Below are 20,597 nucleotides of genomic sequence, written 5' to 3'. Positions count from 1 at the left end.
TGCTGTGTGGACTTGCCACGGGTGTGCTAGGCTGTTGAGCCACAGGGCAGGGAGCACTGGATATTGAGAGTGAGGTGATATTGGGACTGAGATTTAACCCCCAGATATTGCACTTCATTTATCCATCTGCTGAGAGTTATTTCTGCCTAAAATGGTCCTGTTCTGCCACCCCATCCCCCGCCCCAGCAGGAATGTCCTGTAGCCCAATAATTATTACATGGGATTCCCCTGCCCTTCCCCATGCTGATTATAGGGGATCTGCTCCTTCTATTCTCCTACAGCTTACTGGGACCATCAGCATCTCCCTGATCACACATCCGGGAAGGACCCAGCGCAGCTCGCAGAGTCTGATCCTGGGAGAGTCTGAGCACACTAGCTCCCTCTGAAGTTAGCAAAAGAGGAGAGTGCTTTGCATTGCCAGAGCTTCTACAGCTCAGCTCCCCTGTTACCAGTAAACCCCCTGGATGCAGAAGGGCAAAGGCAAGGGCTGAGCCTTTGTTAGGAACAAGGGCCCAAGTTCAAGCCTAGACCCTGGCTCCCCAGCACTGTGCCGTGTCAATAGACTGCTGGACGACCTGGATCTGAACTATTTTTAAAACCCGTTGTTTAGGGTGTAGAGGTCACAGCTGCAGAAGTCTGAAGGAAGACGCCTGTTTCTGCTCTCCAGCCCATCTGGGGCCTGCACAAAGGTTTAACCCGTCTGGGTGCTGAAATCATTGTAAGGAATTCCTTAGCTGCAGAGGCAGCCTCTAAGCAAAGATAGGAGCGAGATAATCACATTTTTACCCTAGGCAATGCAAGAGCAAGTCACCTTGGAAAATCAGAGCTGACAGGACAGGGATTAAGAACAACAAAAGAAAGATCTTTGAACATCCTCCTTGCACACTTGCACCTCTCAATCACCTCCCTCTGAACGCTGGGTCACTATTCTGACAGATTGGATTCCTATCCGGGGGCATATATGGCCCTCATGATAACATCTGAATGCCACAAAGTCATTATTCTCACAACACCCCTGTCAAGTAGAGAAGTACTAGCCCCATTTCACAGCTGGGGAACAGAGATGGGATGGATTAAATGAGTTTCCAAAGGCCATATAAATAGTTTGTGGCTGAGCCAGGCGCTGAGCTGTCATCTCCTGAATCCCAAACCAGTGCTCTCTCCCCAGACAATCCTTCCAGCAGGTTTAGTGATGGTTTGATGCTCTGCCAGGAGAGGCAGCTCGATCGGCTGAATTCAGTCTTGCTCTGGGAAAGAGGCTGTTGTAGCTCCAGGGGGAAAGGAAGCCAATGTTTAGCGAGCTCTCCAGCTGAGTAGGGAGCAGTCTTTATGGACTCTAAAGCGGGATCTCTCCCAGGTGCAAGGATGCTCTGACATGGAGACTGGAAGCACTGAAAAATGTGATCTTTAAGGCTCAGACATATGTTTAAAAAGCCTGTCTATGAAATATACGCTTAAACCTGCATTAAATCTGCTGTCTTCAGTAAGAGGCCCCCTTCTGCAGTACAGCTGGTCCAGAATCCAAACCCTTCTGCTGTGACCATCAGCAGAGTAGGGGAAGTTCAGGACCAGATCGGATCTCCACGCCCAGCCCGGCTTTGCACCTCAGACAGTCTCAGTTTAAAGTGTATTTTTGCTTATAGCGGGTAGGCAACCTATGGCACGTGTGCCGAAGGCGGCACGCAAGCTGACTTTCAGTGGCACTCACACTTATAGACTAATAGAAAGAGACCTTCTAAAAATGTTCACATGTATTACTGGCATGCAAAACCTTAAATTAGAATGAATAAATGAAGACTCAGCACAGCACTTCTGAAAGGTTGCCGATCCCTGGCTTATAGCATTAACTGTGCCTTTAGATACAGCTCCGAGCAAGGGAAGGTGTGAAAAATGCATCACTCCAGAGGACACTGTGCTTCAGAGACCCCCCCCCCCCGGAGGCTCAGGTCCCTCCCTTCTTTCATCTTGCTCTGGGGAAGAATTAGGGTGCTGGCACTGCTGATGGCCTGAACTAGTCCTTGAAGTGGCTCAGACACTGGGAGATAACTAAGGCTCTAGCCCTTCCCTGTCCCTCCCATCCTACATCCCAGTCACCTGCGCAGGGAGAGGTGGTAAGCAGGTGCACAAAGCCTTTTTTCTCCTTTGCTCCAAGAGCCAAGTAGTCAACCCAGGTGTAAGACAATTTCTTCCTCCCCCTTATTCCCTTGCATAAGCATTTGGTCCAAGACCCCATCTAACTCAGTGTTAACATTGCAAAGAACTGCTATGATACAAACCCGGTGGGACGTCTGCAGAATAACGATCTCAACCAAAAAGAATAAAAATGGTTAGCTTGCAATGATAACCGAATTCACCATCAGAACTTTGACTGTCTAAGAAAAGCAAGATCAAAATATGGCAGCACATCCATTTTTGTATGGGTGGTATTTTGAAGTCACTAAAATAAACCAAAACACTAAATTCTGTGTGTGCTATAGGGGTTTCTTTAGGGACATATTTTGTTGCTGCATATGAGCTCAAAAGAGAGTTGGAATGTAAATAGAAAGGAAACAGACTGCCAATGGGATGGGAGAAGATTTCTCTCTCATACAGTGTCCAGACTGTGAAAAGGAATGATGAAATACATCTTGATGTAGTTCAAGAATTGTAATTGCTCTAAATGAAATGAAGGAGTCTGGTTTTTATTTGTGCTGTATTATGGTATCCCCAGTGTTTTCTTCGGTATAGAAAGCATGAATAATATATTTCTGGCTCACACGGCTAACCTAAGGGGCATTTCATATCATCCAGAAATTTGGGACGAGACACAGATATAAATGTAAATAGCTATTTCTTTGCTGTCTAAATCCATAATGGAGTATGCAAAGATTTATAAAAATGGAAGGTAAATCTAATTCCTGACATTTCCTGACTCTCTTGTAGCTGAGTGCATCCATTATTATTTTCCCCCGGGAATCTAAAGTCTATTTTTTTTAAAAAAATCTTGGTTTTATCAATTGTAAAGACATATTATCAGTAGCAGTGTTTAACTACAACAAAGTATGGGGTTGTTTTTTTTTGAATAAGATAAATGCTTAACTGGCAGATGGACTTTCTGATCATAGTCTGTTGTTCCCATGAAGCTTCCTTAAGAGCTCTAAGCCAGCGTGCATTTCCCAGGGACACACCCACAGAGGAGGTGCTACGGGGAAAACATTAACAACTGTGCAGAACATGTGACAGAATCAGATCAAATCCTTCCTCTCCTCTCCCTCTTCACTTTTGTGTTCTGCAGGCGGGCAGACCAGAAGGGCGATGATACTTGCCAAAAGAATAAAAGAAATACGAGCCAAGTTTGAAATTGGTTCTATAGGTTTCGCCTGTGCCTCTCTCTCAGGAGGCTGGAACGTCAAGGATCATTTGCTTATGCTGAGTATACCAACGTCATTGGTCCACAGGGTTGCCACTGTTTGAAGTTGAAGCCCCACATTTACATGGGTCTCTGAAACCTGATTGGATAATACTGCAAGAGCAGTTTCTTGTCTCCAACAAATCTCAAACAATGGACAGGTTGGTTAGTAGTGGCAATGTCACCTTATTAGCTAATTTGAGTTCCTCTCCCCGAGAAGATTCAGATTAATCTGTCTATGTCCCTGGAGGTAGGGCAATGACTTTGGAGGGACATCAGCTCTCTTTGAGTTTTGGCTAGTAGTACTCTCTGGGTTTCTCGAGGTTTTGGAGAAACTTTGGGCCACCATGTGTGCTCCAGATTTACATTCTGCCTGGGGAAGGCAAGGGAGAAGGGGCTAGCCCACAGTTAATGCAGGTTGGCAACACCACCCATTAGGAGGGCAAGCTGCTGGTCTCTTTCAAAGCTCCACCTATGCTCATGAAACTTGACTGACACTCTAACCGGCCCTTTAGAGGAAAAGATTATCTGTGCCTAGACAATTTTCTCAATATTTTCTCAGATCCTCTTGACCCTTTGTCAGGCAGGGTATGGAGTTGGGTAAATAGACTGCATGACTGGGGAGGGCTGCTGACCTTCTAGTAATAGATGAAAAAGTCAAGTATCCATGATAATGTAATTAGAGATATTTTTTGCCTACAATAATCAAATCGTAAGATGCCACTGACCTGTCTGTAGATCTTGGGAGAATTGGGCAGGGCTGCTCACAAATGGACTCATTCCTATTTCTTGTCAGGACCCAAAGTCTTGTGCTTAGCAATTGTTGTTCTTCCTAGAAAGAACTCTCATCTTGTCCTCTTATTCAATGCATATGCGAGGCTGTTAGCAGCATTAGTCTGGAGGTATGGGGTTGGGACAACTTCCAGATATGGATGACACTCAGCTTATTATTTCTCGCCCAGAAGAAACAGTTTATCTGTTGCTAAGAGTATTATACTGCACATGTTTATTCAAAGGCATATACACCCTGAGTCATGTCTGAACACGTCAACCTCCTACATGTACACATGCTGCTCACTTCCTAGAGGAGATTTTGTTTAAAATATAATCCTCACCATGGATCTCCTTACTTCTTCTTCCCCGTATCCCAAGCATCTGTTATCTTTATCTGTCTGAGGCAGCATTAAAGTCCACCTGCTTACAACTTTCTTTGATACAATCCATCTATTGCTTTCTCTGTGTTCCTACCCCCCTCTCCTGCCGTGCTATCTTTACCAGGTCTCTCTTCATCCTCCCTAGGTCTTCAAACCAGCAAAGTCATGGTTCCTGGATTTTGTGAGCCACATCCCTGTGACGAGTTGGATCACAGAAACCCCTTGGGGCTGCCAACTGATGTGCTGAGACTATTTCTAACCCATCTTCCCTGCCAGCTGGGGACTCCAGAACCCTGCCTGTTCGAGCCAGACACGCCTGCCTGCTACAAACCCAGACCCAGGTCTGAACAACATCCCCCAAAAGCTGAAGGTTTAACTGAAAGCAGCTTAAAAAGTGTTCCTGTCTCCAACACCCAGATGCAGGGCCGGCTCTAACATTTTTGCCACCCCAAGCAAAAACAAAGAGCGCCACCCCACCCCGCCCCCTGAGCGTCGCGTCGCCCCGCCCCCCAAGCGTCGCGTCGCCCAAGTCCCCGCCCCAGCCAAGCGCCGTGCTGCCCAAGTCCCCACCCCCTCAGCACGGCGCCACTCCTCCCAAGCCCTGCCTCTCCCCAGCGCCACCTGGTTGAACTAAAACCAAAACCAAAACAAACTCCGAGTGCCGCCCTGTCCCAAGGTGCCACTCCAAGCACATGCTTGATAGGCTGGTGTCTAGAGCTGGCCCTGCCCAGATGCCCAGTTCCCAGTGGGGTCCAAACCTCAAATAAATCTGTTTTACCTTTTATAAAACTTATACAGGGTAAACTCATAAATTGTACACCCTCTATAACACTGATAGAGAGAGATGCACAGATGCCCCCCCATTAGGTATTAATTACTACTCTGGGTTAGTTAATAAGTAAAAAGTGATTTTATTAAATACAAAAAGTAGAATTTAAGCAGTTCCAAGTAGGAACAGACAGAACAAAGTGAATTACCAAAAAAAATAAAATAAAACACGCAAGTCTAAACCTAATACAGTAAGAAAACTGATTACAGATAAAATCTCACCCTTAGATGTTTCAATAAGCTTCTATAACAGACTGGACACCTTCCTAGTCTGGGCACAATCTTTTCCCCTGGTATAGCCCTTGTTCCAGCTCAGGTGGTAGCTAGGGAATTTCTCATGGTTGCAGCCTCTATTGTTCTGTTCCACCCCCTTATATAGCTTTGCACAAGGCAGGAATCCTTTGTCCCTCTCTGGGTGCCCACCCCTCCTTCTAAATGGAAAAACACAAGGTTAAAGATGGATTCCAGTTCAGGTGACATGATCACATGTCACTGTAAGACGCCAAGCCTTCATTCCTCTCAGCCTGACTCACAGGAAGGCCTGCAAACAAACAGAACTATCCACAGTAAATTGTCCTGGCTGATGAGAGCCATCAAGATTCCAAAGCACCATTAATGGCCCACACTTTGCATAACTACAATAGGACCTCAGAGTTATATTTCATATTTCTAGTTTTAGATACAAGAGTGATACATTTATACAAATAAGATGAACACACTCAATAGATTATAAGCTTTGTAATGATACCTTACAAGAGACCTTTTGCATGAAGCATATTCCAGTTACATTATGTTCACACTCATTAGTATATTTGCATAAAATCATATAGAGTGCAACATCACAATCACACACTTTGACTTCCATCCTAATGCTGTCATTTTGAAATGTGTTCCTTTATGGAACGCTTTATTGTTAAAGCGCATCAAATACCTGTAGGTGCTGTAGGCTCCCCAACACCCCGCATCTCTTTACATTAGATGCACATGATCAGAGAACTGAATAGGAAAAGAATGCCTCGGGGGGACAATCAAAAGAAGTGAACATTACTCCAGTGAGGTATCTAGGATACCACAGCATTTCTGTCCCCCTTAGGGCAGAAAATAGCAGCAGTGTCTCATATTCTATGTTGTGGTAATGGTTGGTAAATGACCACTTTAAAGGTGACCACTTGGCAACAGCATGTTCTGGGGGCCAGGCTTTTTTATGGAAAACAAGGGCTCATCATGAGGTTGAAACTGGAGTTTCTCTGACGAAAATGCAGGATGGAAAAGTGTTTTTGCAGGTAAGAATGTTAGGCATCAATCTGCTTCTTTGTAACCATAGTAACTTATCTGCAACACTGACTCCATGAGCAGAGAAACTCTTGAGTCTAGCCAAAGAAAACTGAGGTAAGACTCTTTAAAACCTGCTAGAAGAAATTCTAGACAGCATAGAAGATGAGACATGGAGATTGTATCCAAAATTTTGTGGCTAGACTGATCTTTTTTAATGCTAAAAACAATATCCAGTTTAACGAAAAACTGCTGCAACTTATCGAACACCTGCTGGGCGGATTCCGGGCAACATTACCAACAGTAATATAATGAAAAGGTATCATGGAGAAAAAACAAGACAGAATATATAGCACAGCAGGCCTGACTCTGATCCATTTACACTGGTGTAACTTCACTTTCTTCTGTGCAGAGTGCAGTTATTCCTGATTCACAGAGATGTAAATAAGAGAAGAATCGGCTCCTGTATGTAGAACTGAGAACTCTGTCAAAAAGTAACAGAAGCAAGGATTGAGATTTTCAAAGCTGCCTGGGGTATTTTAATGGCAATGGGGCAACCAAATCTCCTTGGCTGCTTTAAGAGTCTCAGTTAATGGCTTGTTTTCCTTTTGCTGGCTTATATCAGTGCAAATCCGTTGGCTTCAGTGGGAGTTACTGAAGATTGACACCTGTGTTAGATTGTGGAGAATCAGGCCCAATATTAACAGATGAGGTTTAAATGAGAACTGGTTGGAAAATGGAGTTGTTCACCACAGGAAAATTTCAGCTTTTCTTCTAAACAACAAAACTCAAGAATTTTCAGCCAAAAACATTTTAATTTTTTTCATGAAAACTCGAAATTGTAAACTGATAAACAGTTTAGATGGAAAAGTTTCAGCCATCCCTAGTTTCAAACACGCAAAATAGCAAAATCCACCTCCATGTACATGTGTGTCAGTAACTAAATTGCGTTCTCAAGAAGATTAATTACCTAGGTTATTGTATTTTTGTAGTCAATGGAGGAAGTGCTAGATGGGATGTAACACAGTTGAGCTCCCTTCTGCCTTTGCATAGTTTGGATGCGTGAGTTCAACAGAGTTTCTCTAGTTTTACACCAGCGAAACTTACATAGATAAAGGTCTCAGTGTACAGAGCTGGGAGTTTTGTCTTTTGAAGACTGCAATGCTGGGCCCTTGGTTTTCTATTTTTCTCAATTTTATTTTTTTATAACATAGGAAGAGTGCAGCACCATCCTTCCTTGCTTTAGGACTTAATCATACAATTGTATCTGCAGCTATGGACCTTTAACCTTGCAGATCATTGGGGACAAAATCCGTCCCTGGCTATCCACCTGTGGGAGAATGTTCTTACACAGTTGCTTTGTTATTCCAAAGAACAGCTAAAGACAAAATCCTTAGCACATAAGGTAAGTCAGTAAAACAATTAAACATCCACAGCTGGCTCGTGTCAGTTGACTCAGGCTCACAGGGCTCAAGCTGTTTAACTGCAATGTAGACATTTGGCCTCGGGCTGGAGCCCAGGCTCTGGGATCCCCTGAGGGAAAGGGGTCCCAAAGCCCAGGCGCCAGCCTGAGCCCAAAAAGCTACACAGCAAATTTTAACACGTGCAAGCGCAAGTCAGCTGACCTGGTCCCGCCGCAGGTCTTTTATTACAGTGTAGACATACCCATACAGACCTAATATATGGCCCTAGCCTGGTCCCAATCACCACTCGTATATCTTCTCTGAGAAATGTGGCAGTAGAAAGGTAATCCACTGGGACGATTCATAAAAGGCAATTTAGAAAAAAAAAAAGCATTAATGTTTCATTAAGCAGTAAAGTGTATAAATCAAACCTATTATGGAGAAGTGTAAAATGGGAAATTTAACACACATGTGCAAACTGTAAAAAACGTGCTCTGGCTTGGCTGCCTCCCCAATCAAATAAATAGGCAGGATCCAGGCAGCCCCCCAAAAGACTGGGAAAAAATTTTATCAGGGAGACCGACTTGGAAACTCATGCAATTTGGTTACATTTTACTACTACTGCTGGGAAAAAAACCCCTCACATTGCAGATGATCTCTTGGAAAATCCTGTGTGAGACACATTGCCAGCCCCATGTATTCACAAATCATGAGTCAGCCTCCCCAGAATCATAAGATTAAAATAATGAATGTGGGGTTTTTTTTTATTTGTGTTCTGATGTTTGAGCTTTTAAGGGTCACATTTTCAAGCTTTCCTCCATACCCATGAAGGCTCAAAAATTACTTTTGTTTAAAACATGAAAGCTGAGATTCTCACGTAATCCCTAGACTCCAGGATCTGGAGGCTAAGAAAAGCCTAAAATATTGGAAAGCTCATGGTAAAAATCCACGAGACTTGGGAACACTGATGAATCTTGCAAGACCTGCTGTGTGTGACATGAACACTAAGCCACACTCATCCCCTGAAGTATGAGCTTCTGCTTCTGTAATTAGTCTTAAAAATCAAACTATATTCAGGGCCATGATTTCAGAAGGCCAGAAGAGGTGGCATGGGCTTCTGTAGTTTCACCTCACCCTTAGACAAGAGTTGCAGCAGGTTCTGCAACGGAGGAACTTTTTCCTAAATTCAGGGTGGACCCAGCATGAGGAAGAATCTTCATACGAGTCAAGTGACAGACAAAGCAATACACCGAGTGGCCAGGCTGTCCTTAAAGCATGGATATTATTACACTAAACATAGAGGGCAAGTCGGAGATGTCCCTGCCAATCCCATTTCCTAAGGGGAATCGCAAGTGTGTGGAGCCCTTTCCCCTGAATGTCACACCTGCTGCCTGGATTTTCCTGGGGTAGGAGATCCCTGGTGCTGTAGAGCAGACATGGCCAGCTTGGTTTGAAGGTCATGCCAGGGAGCGCTAGCAGGGGAGTGGCTGTGGTCACAACATGTTGCAGTTTGTTGCTCCCAGGCTTCTGCAATGGCCCCTTGGAAGCATGCGCAAGTCTATGTAAGTTAGACCAGCCTGAGGCCACTAACTTACTCCCCTGGGCCAGCTGGCCCTCTGGGTGAGCCCAAAGATAGCATAACACACCTCCCCTCTCTGGCCCTACACCACGCACTGCTCAGCCAGAGCCCAGGCTTTGCATGAAAGGTGGCTCTCTCTGCCTCTCCCAGGCTCTGAGAAGAACTGTTTTTTGCCCTTGTTACACTAGGATTTGTAATCGTTTTCTCAACAGTTGTCAAAGACTATCTGAAGCAAGATGGCCACCACAACAGCTCTAGCCAATACCTAGATGTAGCATTGAAATACCTTCTCCTCAGTGCCCACCCACTGTCCTTTGGCCAACTCCAGCCCCAGGAGAGTTCTGGCCCTCCAACCATACCAGTGCTTCCAGGGCCACAGAATCCTTTACCAAAACCCAACAGAAGCATAAAAACAGCCAAACCTTCAGCTGGCAGCCACCTCAGAACAGCCAAGCCCCTGCTGCTCTAGACTGTGCTCCTGTCTAACCACAGGCTTTTGTGCTGCAATCAACCCTACAGCTCAGCGGTTGGCACACTCCTCTCTTTGCTAAGGGATTCAGGCAGACTACAGCTCCTCAGAACCCACCTGCAGACAGGCTTCCAGCTCACCCCAGGAGAAAGAAACCAGCCTGCTTCCAAGCTACTGCCCAGAGAGTGGAAACACCACACCTCCTCCCCTTTGAGGTCTCCTCCTTTTAATAGCTCTTTATTTGGGGTAGGAGAAAGAAAGAAATGCACTAGCTCTCCTCCCAGCTGTGCTTTATCTCTGATTAGGTCTGGCCCAAGCCACTGGGTTACCTCTCAGACCCATAATAACTCTTTAACAACCTTGGGGGGTAAACACCCCACCACACAATCACATCCAGCACATCTGTAGCCAAAACATGTTCTTGATGATCCATTGAAGTTAGGAAACCAGAAAAAGTCCTTGTGTTTGTTAATTGCCTTGACAGTAGTTGGTGAATGGGGTTGAAGGACAAAATTATAATGAGTGTTTTGATTAGCTGTTAACTGTGCCATATATAATTGGTACCCTAGAACATCCTTACCAAAAATTAAAGAGAGCCCAAGATGGTGTCTGGTCTTTGTCAGAACATGACAGTCTTGGCAGGATCTCAGAGAAAAAGAGATTGTATAAAATCTGTTTTACTGTAAAGTGGTGCTAGGTTGGAGCAATATCCAGTACCAAATTAAACACAGTGAGGAGTTAATTCTTTTCCATTAGGCCTTGGAAAGCCTTTTCCATGTTCTAGCCCCATATCCTGACCATGTTTGAAAACAATCACAGGAATACTTACTAGAGGACCGTATGCCATCTGCTTGTTTCACCATCACAGGAGATAATACTATTTTATCTTTATCCAGCCCCTTTCACCTCAAAGGCCTTCCAAGTCCCACACCACTGAACTGCACTTACTTCTGGGGTGAATGACAGTTCCCAAGTGGCAGAGAGCTTGCTACCCAGCAGAGGAAATATTGAATCAGGGTCACTGGGTTCGACTTCTTACTCATGTGAAAAGTGCTAGGGAGAGATTTAGGGTAGGACTTCATGTCAGAATACTGACTAATGTATGCTGGCTAGCATATAGACATAGTCTACAAATAATACAGATTATCCCCACCATATATATATATATATATTAGTATGTGTAGCGGGGTGAGCACCTGCTCCAGCCTGGAAGGGGTTGGAAAAGCCCTGCAGAGGGCTGCGGCTGGGCAAGGTAAAACCCTGGCTGATTGGGTAAGTGGCTGCAGCTGGGGCCACGCCCCAAACTGAGCAACTGGGCCTTATAAGGCAGCCAGGGAAGCCAGAGGGAGCCACCTCTCTCTGACTTGAGAAGGAGATAGGCCTGGCTGCTGGAGAACTTGCCCAGGGGACCTAGAGTGAGGCAGGGCTGGGAAGCCCAAGGCCAGCAAATCCCCAGGCTGCAGGGCCTGGTCCTAGGTCCACTTAGGTATTGGGCTTGCAGAGGGGTGGCCTGAGGGTGGGTAAAGGCAGCCAGTCCAAACCCCTTGTTGCCTGTGATGATTGGCTGATAGACTGCAGTCCACCCCAGGGCGTGGGGGCTAGATGGTGACTGGCAGTAGTCACGACTGAGGGGATAGGAGGTGGGGGTTCTCATGGGTGGGGTGACCCTGAGACTGAGGGGTACTGCTGGGGGAAGGGCAGCAACCCTAAGGGAAGGAACAGCAGAGTCCAGGAGGGACACAGGGGCCCAGTAGTAGCGGATCACCTGCCAGGCACTCCAGAGGGCTGGTGAGCTAATTCCCACGGACGACCAGCAGGAGGCGCTGCAGGGGTGAGACTGCATTGCTACAGTATGCATTAAGCACCAGCAATATAGCTTAAATTGGCCTATGGATTTTATATCACCCTGCTCACTTATGCTAAGTATCCTATAACCCCTTGTATTCACTGAAGTAAGTTTTGGCTTGAGCAAACAGGGAAGCTGTTAAGATCCGGACAAGTGAGTGCTTTACCATAGCAACAGAAAGGGAATTACTCACAGGCCTGTACTGAAATGCCCCAAAGGAAGAGAGCAAGTAACATGATTGTCCTACCCTAGTACAAACCTAGGAGATGCCTTCATGCTCTCTCGTGTGCCTGAAATGCATGTGTTTAGAACAAAGAGATAAGGGGTACATCCTGACACCAGAAAAACAAGGCAAAGAGCTGACTGGTTCAGCCTACTTTCAGATGATGTATGCAATGCCTTTTACTTGTAAACAGGCAGGGTATAAAAAGGAGGCATTAGGAGTGTATCTCGGGGAGCACACCTTCTGCTTAAGGTGGATGTAACAACACTTCACGAATCGGCTTCCCAGAGACTCATATAGTATGGACCCTTTTTCCTGTACTATATTGTTATTGGCTCAGAGCAATCAACCTGACTGACACTGGTTATTTGGTCTCTTGAATATATTTCATAATGAACCAAAGTGCGGTCAAGCAATTAACTATCCAATTTATCAACATGCGTTAACTCAGTTGAACAGCACCCGGGTTAGCCTAGCCCAGGTGTGAGCAGCCAGACAGCAAAGCCTGACTTGTGCTATTGTGTCCTCCTCACTGGTGCTGTGTTCCCCCATGCACGTCACTAGGACTTCTAGGGGGAGACCCTCTGGTTTTCTGTGCTGCAGTAAGAAGAGCCGTTCTATGAGTCCTTCCCAGTGAATTGTTGGAAAACATGTCTGTCCTTCTGGGCACACGGAGGGAATTGTGGGAAGGCATTGGAGGACTATTGGCATTCAAGAGATTTTACGTGTCTCCTCACTGGTTATTGGCCGGAGTGAAAGCAGAAACCAGGCTCTAGCCTGGCCAGCTAGCCTGGGTTGAAAGCACCCCTGCACTCAGGTGAGAGGGTTTGTGTGTGGAGAGAAGGGTAGTTAGGGGAAACACCCAAGGAAGAGCCTGGGCTAATTCTGCAGTGAAGGCATACCCTATGGAACTTGCTTCTGTTCACATATGGGTCAACACAAAACTTCCATAGACTTCAGTGGTGCTGAATCAACCCCATAATATCAGATACGATTTCAGCTCTTGTCTCCAAGACCTACCTACAGTTGATTCATTAAGGATTTGTATTTCTTACTTCTCTAAGACTCACAAAATTTCGCATCCCATCTGCTGCTTGTTCAGCCACACCCACCATTGTTGACAACATAGCAACGGCACTGATGACTCTTGGCAGTAGGTAGAAAGTCTCCTCTGTTTCTGAGATTAGTCATTTGCATTTCCTCAGGCATTTGTTTCACTGTCAAGGCATTTTTTTCAGTTAACAAAATATATTTTTCTTTGGCTAAGGAGAAATGGTGGCTGAGGGATTTTGGAATATGTTTTAATTACTAAACTTTCTAAAGTTTTCAACGTTCAGTAGTGGAGCCTTTTTAAATGTAAACTCATCCAAGCCTGTCAGAAATTAAATTCACAAAGGACCCCATTGCTCTCAGGCTGGTCAACAAAAGCCAGCTTCAAAAAATAAACACAAATAATAGCGGAAAACGCCCCAGGCATTAAAAATGGCAGACAAGAGCAAATGTTAGAGGGGAGGTTTAGGGGCAGCAGCATCAGGTTGGGAACACCAAGGTTCATTGGAGTCTCAGGGTCAAACACTGGCTGAGTGGGTCAGCTCAGCTCTTCATCTTCCCCAGGCAGATGACGTGAGCACCAGGTGGTTTTCTCTGTGCGAGGGTTTGTTTCAGACACAGGCTTACAAACAGAGAACCTGAATGGCTTTTGGGACTCTGATGTCAAAAATCCCACTGACTTCAATGATGCAAGATGAGCACCTAAAGAACAGACACTTTTGTAAGAGAAGAGGCACGACCTAGTACCATAGGCCAACAAACGTTCCCTCTCCACACTGTCGAGCCATTTGGGTCTTCCCTGAAAACCAGGGGTAGCTGCATTTCAGTGGTGGTATACTCTGGGAATATAGCACAGGAATCTTTCAGGTTCATAGGCCCCATATAAATGTTTAGTTTTAGTGAGAGTCTGGTGACAAATCTAGGGGGAAAAACAGAAAATGATTTGGAGGAAAGATTTACAAACTAGATGGCAAAGTCAGTGGAATTCGTCATATGTTGGAGGAAAAGCTGTTCAGAAATGTACGCAGATGTTGAGCAGAGCATTTAAGGCAAAAAAGAAAAGTCAGAGACTGTTCAAACTGGATTAAATTACTAAAACAAATCTTGTGAAAAGTTGTCAAGGAGACTGTTTACAATCGGAAGAACCACGTCTTATTTTCTTGTCAGAAGTGACATTGTAGTCATAAACAAGTGCCCAAATCCCACAAGTTTAGCTTGCAATGCTGTCAAACCCAGAAGCCTCAAATATCTCCTGTCTGTACTGGAGTTTTTGTTTAGTACAAACTCTTGATACTCGTTAGCTAAGCATGAAAAAGAAAAATAAATTTGGGAAACAATACTGGGAAGAAAAGCTACCATTTTCTCTGAAAGAAAAAGTTCTCCTGCACAAATCTCTCTCCCCATCTTCATTTCCATTCTCTTCTTACTGGAGCTATGCATCTTCTGTCAGAAGGGACTTTCTTCTAAAGGAACACACAACACTGAAAGGGGTCTGTCCTCTCTAGGTCTATTCCCCCTGTTTCTCTGAGGGCTTCAGAGAGCAGGATTCATAAGAAAAAAACAGACAGGAGAGGAGAAATGTAATGTGTATATCTCCCTAAAGTGCTTATGTGATCCTCCTTACTATATATCTGAGCATCTTACAATCTTTTAATGCATTTATTCTCACAAAACCCCTCTAAGGTGGAGGGGAACTGCTATTATTCCCATTGTGCAGATGGGAAACTGAGGCACAGAGAGACTAAGTGACTTGTCCAAGGTCACACAGGAAGTCTGTAGCAGAGCAGGGAATTGAATCCACATCTTCCAAGTCCCCATCTATCACTCTAGCCACAGCACCATCCTATCTGTGCATATGAGTGGAAAGAAACCAGGTCATCTAGGTTTACTTTTCAGTGGCTCACACACCAGGAAGGTAAGATTTGGCCAGTTTTTGGGGCTACCCCAGGCTAGGTTTTCTAGAATCAGGATGCTATTAGAGCTAGATTTTTCTGAAGGAAGGTTAACCTTTGAGCCTTTGCCTCTCAAACTGTGTCTTGTTATTGATGGTAGCTGGTCTTTGCTCTGCAGCAGCTGTCACAGGTGACGACATTGGCTCTAATATAGACCTCACCACTCTCTATACAGCGCTATTGGGTAGTTTTGTTTGATGTTATTAAAAATGTGGCCTGTTGCGATGGTTTGAGGTTACTGTGTCGGTGACAATGGCTTTATATTATTAAGTTAAGCTGAACAGGTGTGCCCGTAGCGCCTTAACAGTTTGTTTAGCTGGAGCAGGGCAGAACTGGAGAGCATTCCCTGCATAATCTGAGCGTGACGGAAATGTGGAATGAACCGAAAGGCTATGGAAGGGAGCTACAGTGTAGTAGCCTATCAGGCTTCTCAGCTGAGTACCTCTTCCCTGAGTATTTCATCTGCACAGAGCGGACATCAGCAGTTTCTGCGGCCCCTCACTGCCTGCCCTGGCCCTGGGAAGGGCTCTCCGTGGGTAGGAAGGTGTGTGGGCTGAAAGAGAGGAACTGGGCAGCACTAGAGAAATACATGGTGGTCCTCCCTGTAGTGGTAAAACCATGAAAGAGTTAATGTAGCCGGAGGCTGCTGATCTTTTCGGACAGCTCTTTGCACAGTGGAGTATCCCTCTGAGGAGTGGCGGGGAGATGCTGTGTGGCTCCAAGGAGAAGGGGAAGAGCAGGGGTCTAGGAGCCAGGGCAGAGCCTAGCTCAGGCCCCCAGAGGATCTCCTCTAGCCTGGGGCTGCGTTCAACCCTACCTTAGCTCATGCTCTGTCTGCCAGGGCATCTATTGGCTTTGCAGAAGGCAGGTGATAGCCAGTAGGGAGGGATGCTCTTCTGCCCCTGAACTAGCTCCATGCCAGGGGGAGAGTCAGCTTCTAGCTGACACATCAGTTTGGGGCTCAACCATGGGGGAGGGTCAACCTCTGACAATGACTTGTAAAGGGGAACCTGGTGGAGTTTTATTCCCTCCAGAGCCTCCACTGGGCACTTTTCCCTGGGAGAGGGATCCCCCAAGTTTGCCGTTGAAGCAGATGCATGATTCAGGGGCTGGAGGATTCTGGACACTGACAAATTAAAAGGCGCTAAGGAAACCCTTCTGAAGCTGAGAATTGGAACACCATCAGCTGGGCTAGATCCCTCTTGACTCCAGAGAATCCAGGTCGATCCTCTTCTGAGCTGTGGAGGCGAGGACTGTGCATGTGGCAGGTGGGGAGTTTACACTTGCACAAAGCCTGGTACAATCCGAGGTCAAACATCCTGGTCTGGGACTCTAAACTCAGACTCTTTTTCACTTCTGGGCCCTACCCAGTCACTAAAGCCTAGTTCTGAGGTGCAGCATCCCTTGTAACAAAGTGTATGTGTAGACGCTGCTACTCGATTCTAAACTTGGGAGAAAGCTTAGCGAGCAGTGACAGCAAATCACACAACAATAATGATAATGACATATAGATATTATATGACTACAATTTATCCTTGCAGTAAACCCAGCCATTACCTCCTAAAAGTGAAATAAAATGCTGAAAGTATTAAAACATCCAAGATCTTGCCAGCAAAGAGCTAAACAAACTCCTAAACTACTTGATATACTACAGGCAAAAAAGGCTAAAACTCATAACATAAGAACATAAGAACGGCCGTACTGGGTCAGACCAAAGGTCCATCTAGCCCAGTATCTGTCTACTGACAGTGGCCAATGCCAGGTGCCCCAGAGGGAGTGAAGCTAACAGGCAATGATCAAGTGATCTCTCTCCTGTCATCCATCTCCATCCTCTGATGAACAGAGGCTAGGGACACCATTCTTTACCCATCCTGGCTAATAGCCATTTATGGTCTTAGCCACCATGAATTTATCCAGTTCCCTTTTAAACATTGTTATAGTCCCAGCCTTCACAACCTCCTCAGGTAAGGAGTTCCACAAGCTGAATGTGCGCTGTGTGAAGAAGAACTTCCTTTTATTTGTTTTAAACCTGCTACCTATTAATTTCATTTGGTGACCCCTAGTTCTTGTATTATGGGAATAAGTAAAAACTTTTCCTTATCCACTTTCTCCACATCACTCATGATTTTATATATCTCTATCATATCCCTCCTTAGTCTCCTCTTTTCCAAGCTGAAGATGCCTAGCCTCTTTAATCTTTCCTCATATGGGACCCTCTCCAAACCGCTAATCATTTTAGTTGCCCTTTTCTGAACCTTTTCTAGTGCTAGAATATCTTTTTTGAGGTGAGGAGACCACATCTGTACACAGTATTTCGAGATGTGGGTGTACATGGATTTATATAAGGGCAATAATATATTCTCAGTCTTATTCTCTATCCCCTTTTTAATGATTCCTAACATCCTGTTTGATTTTTTGACCGCCTCTGCACACTGCGTGGACATCTTCAGAGAACTATCCACGATGATGCCAAGATTTTTTTTTCTGACTGGTTGTAGCTAAATTAGCCCCCATCGTATTGTATGTATAGTTGGTGTTATTTTTTCCAATGTACATTACTTTACATTTATCCACGTTAAATTTCATTTGCCACGTTGTTGTCCAATCACTTAGTTTTGTGAGATCTTTTTGAAGTTCTTCACAATCTGCTCTGGTCTTAACTATCTTGAGTAGTTTAGTATCATCTGCAAACTTTGCCACCTCACTGTTTACCCCTTTCTCCAGATCATTTATAAATAAATTGAATAGGACTGGTTCTAGGACTGACCCTTGGGGAACACCACTAGTTACCCCTCCCCATTCTGAGAATTTACCATTAATTCCTACCCTTTGTTCCCTGTCTTTTAACCAGTTCTCAATCCATGAAAGGACCTTCCCTTTTATCCCATGACTCCAGCTCTTTAAAAGCCATTGTCCATCATGTGGCATTAGGGAACAAAGTGAGTTCTCTTTGTGGATGCCAACATGGATGTAGATCGAAAACAGGGTAATAAGAAGCATAAATGTAAAATCTCTAATTACAAATCCATATTCTGTAACGTTCATGGTTACCCACAAGATCTTTAGGAAGCAGCCACACGTCATTAAGTGTCGGACCAGCTCATTGGTCTTCAAAAAGCAGCAAACGAGAAGTTGCTTTATTTTAAAATGCTGGGCCACGAGAATATCATTCTTGATAACGCAGGGACTACATAGTCATTATAAAAATAAAAATTCTAGCTCTCCAATTAACTGCTACTGTACTAGTAGGACAGAGGAAGAACATGAGAGGTATCCCACTGCATTTGGGATCCAAGTTAACACCAATCCAACTACATATCTGTGTCTATCAGGGTTTGAAGGTGATTTCCTTGTACCATGCAAGCCAAACAATAGACTAGCTCCCCACATCTTAACATTCATAATCTTAGTGTGTTTGATCACAACTGGGAACATTCAAGTTAAATGACACGATTCTGACCCTGACCTTGTGTACAGGGTAGACCAAAGAGAAGCATGTTCCCCATCATGGCAGGTTAAACTCTCCTGAAAACACTACAAGCCAATACTGCACATGATCTGTCCTAACCACAAAATTGTGGTCAGTATTGTTTCAGCTAACAGACTCACAATTTTATTCAAACCCCAAAAGGTTATCTAATGGAGACAAGCCCCTAGCTATTCTGTAGCAAACGTCTATAATGTCCCCAGCACATTTTCCAGATGAATAATAAACCCTGTGCACACTGGTTAGGAAAATCATGCTGGAAGCTCGCTAGGACAACAATCTTTTAACATGGTCACAGAGTGCACAGTTCCCATGCCAGTGTGGTCAGGGCCTTCCTGACACATGTGCTGCCCAGCTAGAAATAGACATTCTAGCCACCCCAGTGAATAGAAAGCTGGGGTAGAGGAAGAAGTGGAAAATAAAAAAATAAAGTTAGACTAAATCTTTCATAGTGAAATGAAGCAGCGTGGAGTCTGGGTGGCGCAGCGTTAGTCCACTAGCCAGACATACCAGTCTAGCACACCTGATGTCCTAGGTTCCAGCTCAGCTTAGGACACAAGGCAAGATGAGTCGGGGGCTTCCTCCTATTCTCCCATAGAGATCTGGGTACATTACAAAATCAGTGCTTAATTTGCTGTGGCTGGCAGGGCATAGTTGCTAGAGAATTCCTGGACTGGAATAACAGGGGTGTTACAGACGAGGATGGAAGTGTAAGGACAAAGCGGTTGAGACAGCCTTGTGAAATGCCCAGCTCTATTATTCCATTAGTCCCTCACTTTCACAAGCCTAGAAGTAGCTACGTAACAAAAGCAATAACAAGAGAGGTTATCAACAGGTCCAGGCACCATGCTGGATAAGGTTACTATCTAGATTCTGACATCTTCCCCACTTACCAACGTTCCAGTGACGCTCTGTGTCAGAATGTGTCATACAGATAAAACCATCCAGATGCAAACATGCGAGATGGAGCTGTGACAACTCTTTGTGTGTTTCCTAAACTCTCTAATCAGGGAAAACCTTCTTGGCTTTCTTCAAATGGGTCTTTGATTTTTGGAATTGGAAGTGTTGCCAACTGACACAATTTCTCCATGTCACAGAAAGTTGCACTGTCAGTGATCAATAACATAATCTATTGACTGTGAACATCCAGAGCCAGCTGATACCAGCAGATACTTAGAGAAGCCATTTCTATCAAGCCCATGTGCAGCACTTTACCCACAATGTTAGTAACCGATAAGAGTCCAATCCCTGTCCCACTGAATTCATTAGGAACAGGATCTAGCCCTGTTTGTTGCTTCTAACCGTCAGAGAAGGGGGTGTCACTGTTTGCAGGTCCTAAGACTAGTTCTCCATAGATCCAGATATGAAGTAATGGTCCCTGATGGATCATCACTGTTCGCCAAACTCTGTTTGCCTGTGCACAAGACATTATACTGCATGGAGTTCCTTGGAACGTACGTTCTCAGGAAGAGTGGTAGTCAGCTGAAAAGAGAAAGTGGCCTGACTCTTCTGGTCATGTATGTAATAGTTGGACCAACACTATTTATTAACATTAGCTAATCACCATAGTAACTCCATAGTAACATGGCACACGTGCCACCGCTGAAAAACTCTGACCTAACTTAAAGGAATACACACTGATATGGACAATAAGTTCTTCAAGTAGTTTTAAAGTCTGTTATACAGAGATGTACTAGACCAAATCAATCCCAGGGATAACTTCAGTGAAGTCAGGGGATATACCCCAGTGGCTGCTGGGGCATTTTCCAATGTCTTTATAACTAGAGTGTAAATAACTTGAGTTTCCACAAACCAATTATGCCTGAAAACAGTCACTTTAAAAGGTGAAAGAGACAAAGTAGGTCTGATGCAGTAGCCTTTTTTTAGGTCCCCGCTTTCTTTCTGTTGCAGGAAGTTACCACATGACAGCATTTTACACACTAGAT

The 20,597-nt window shown here is 44.8% G+C and overlaps 1 protein-coding gene across 5 annotated transcripts in view; it reads right to left on the bottom strand.

Moving 5' to 3' along the window:
• The window catches only part of ITGA11 (integrin subunit alpha 11), a 193,928-nt gene that overhangs the window by 130,325 nt on the left and 43,006 nt on the right, over positions 1-20,597 (bottom strand). The window lies entirely within an intron of this gene.

This window comes from Gopherus evgoodei, chromosome 10 (assembly GCF_007399415.2).
Source record: "Gopherus evgoodei ecotype Sinaloan lineage chromosome 10, rGopEvg1_v1.p, whole genome shotgun sequence".
Classification (NCBI taxonomy): Eukaryota; Metazoa; Chordata; order Testudines; family Testudinidae; genus Gopherus; species Gopherus evgoodei.
The sequence above is the reverse complement of the archived record's forward strand: the minus strand, read 5'-3'. Positions and strand labels throughout refer to the sequence as shown.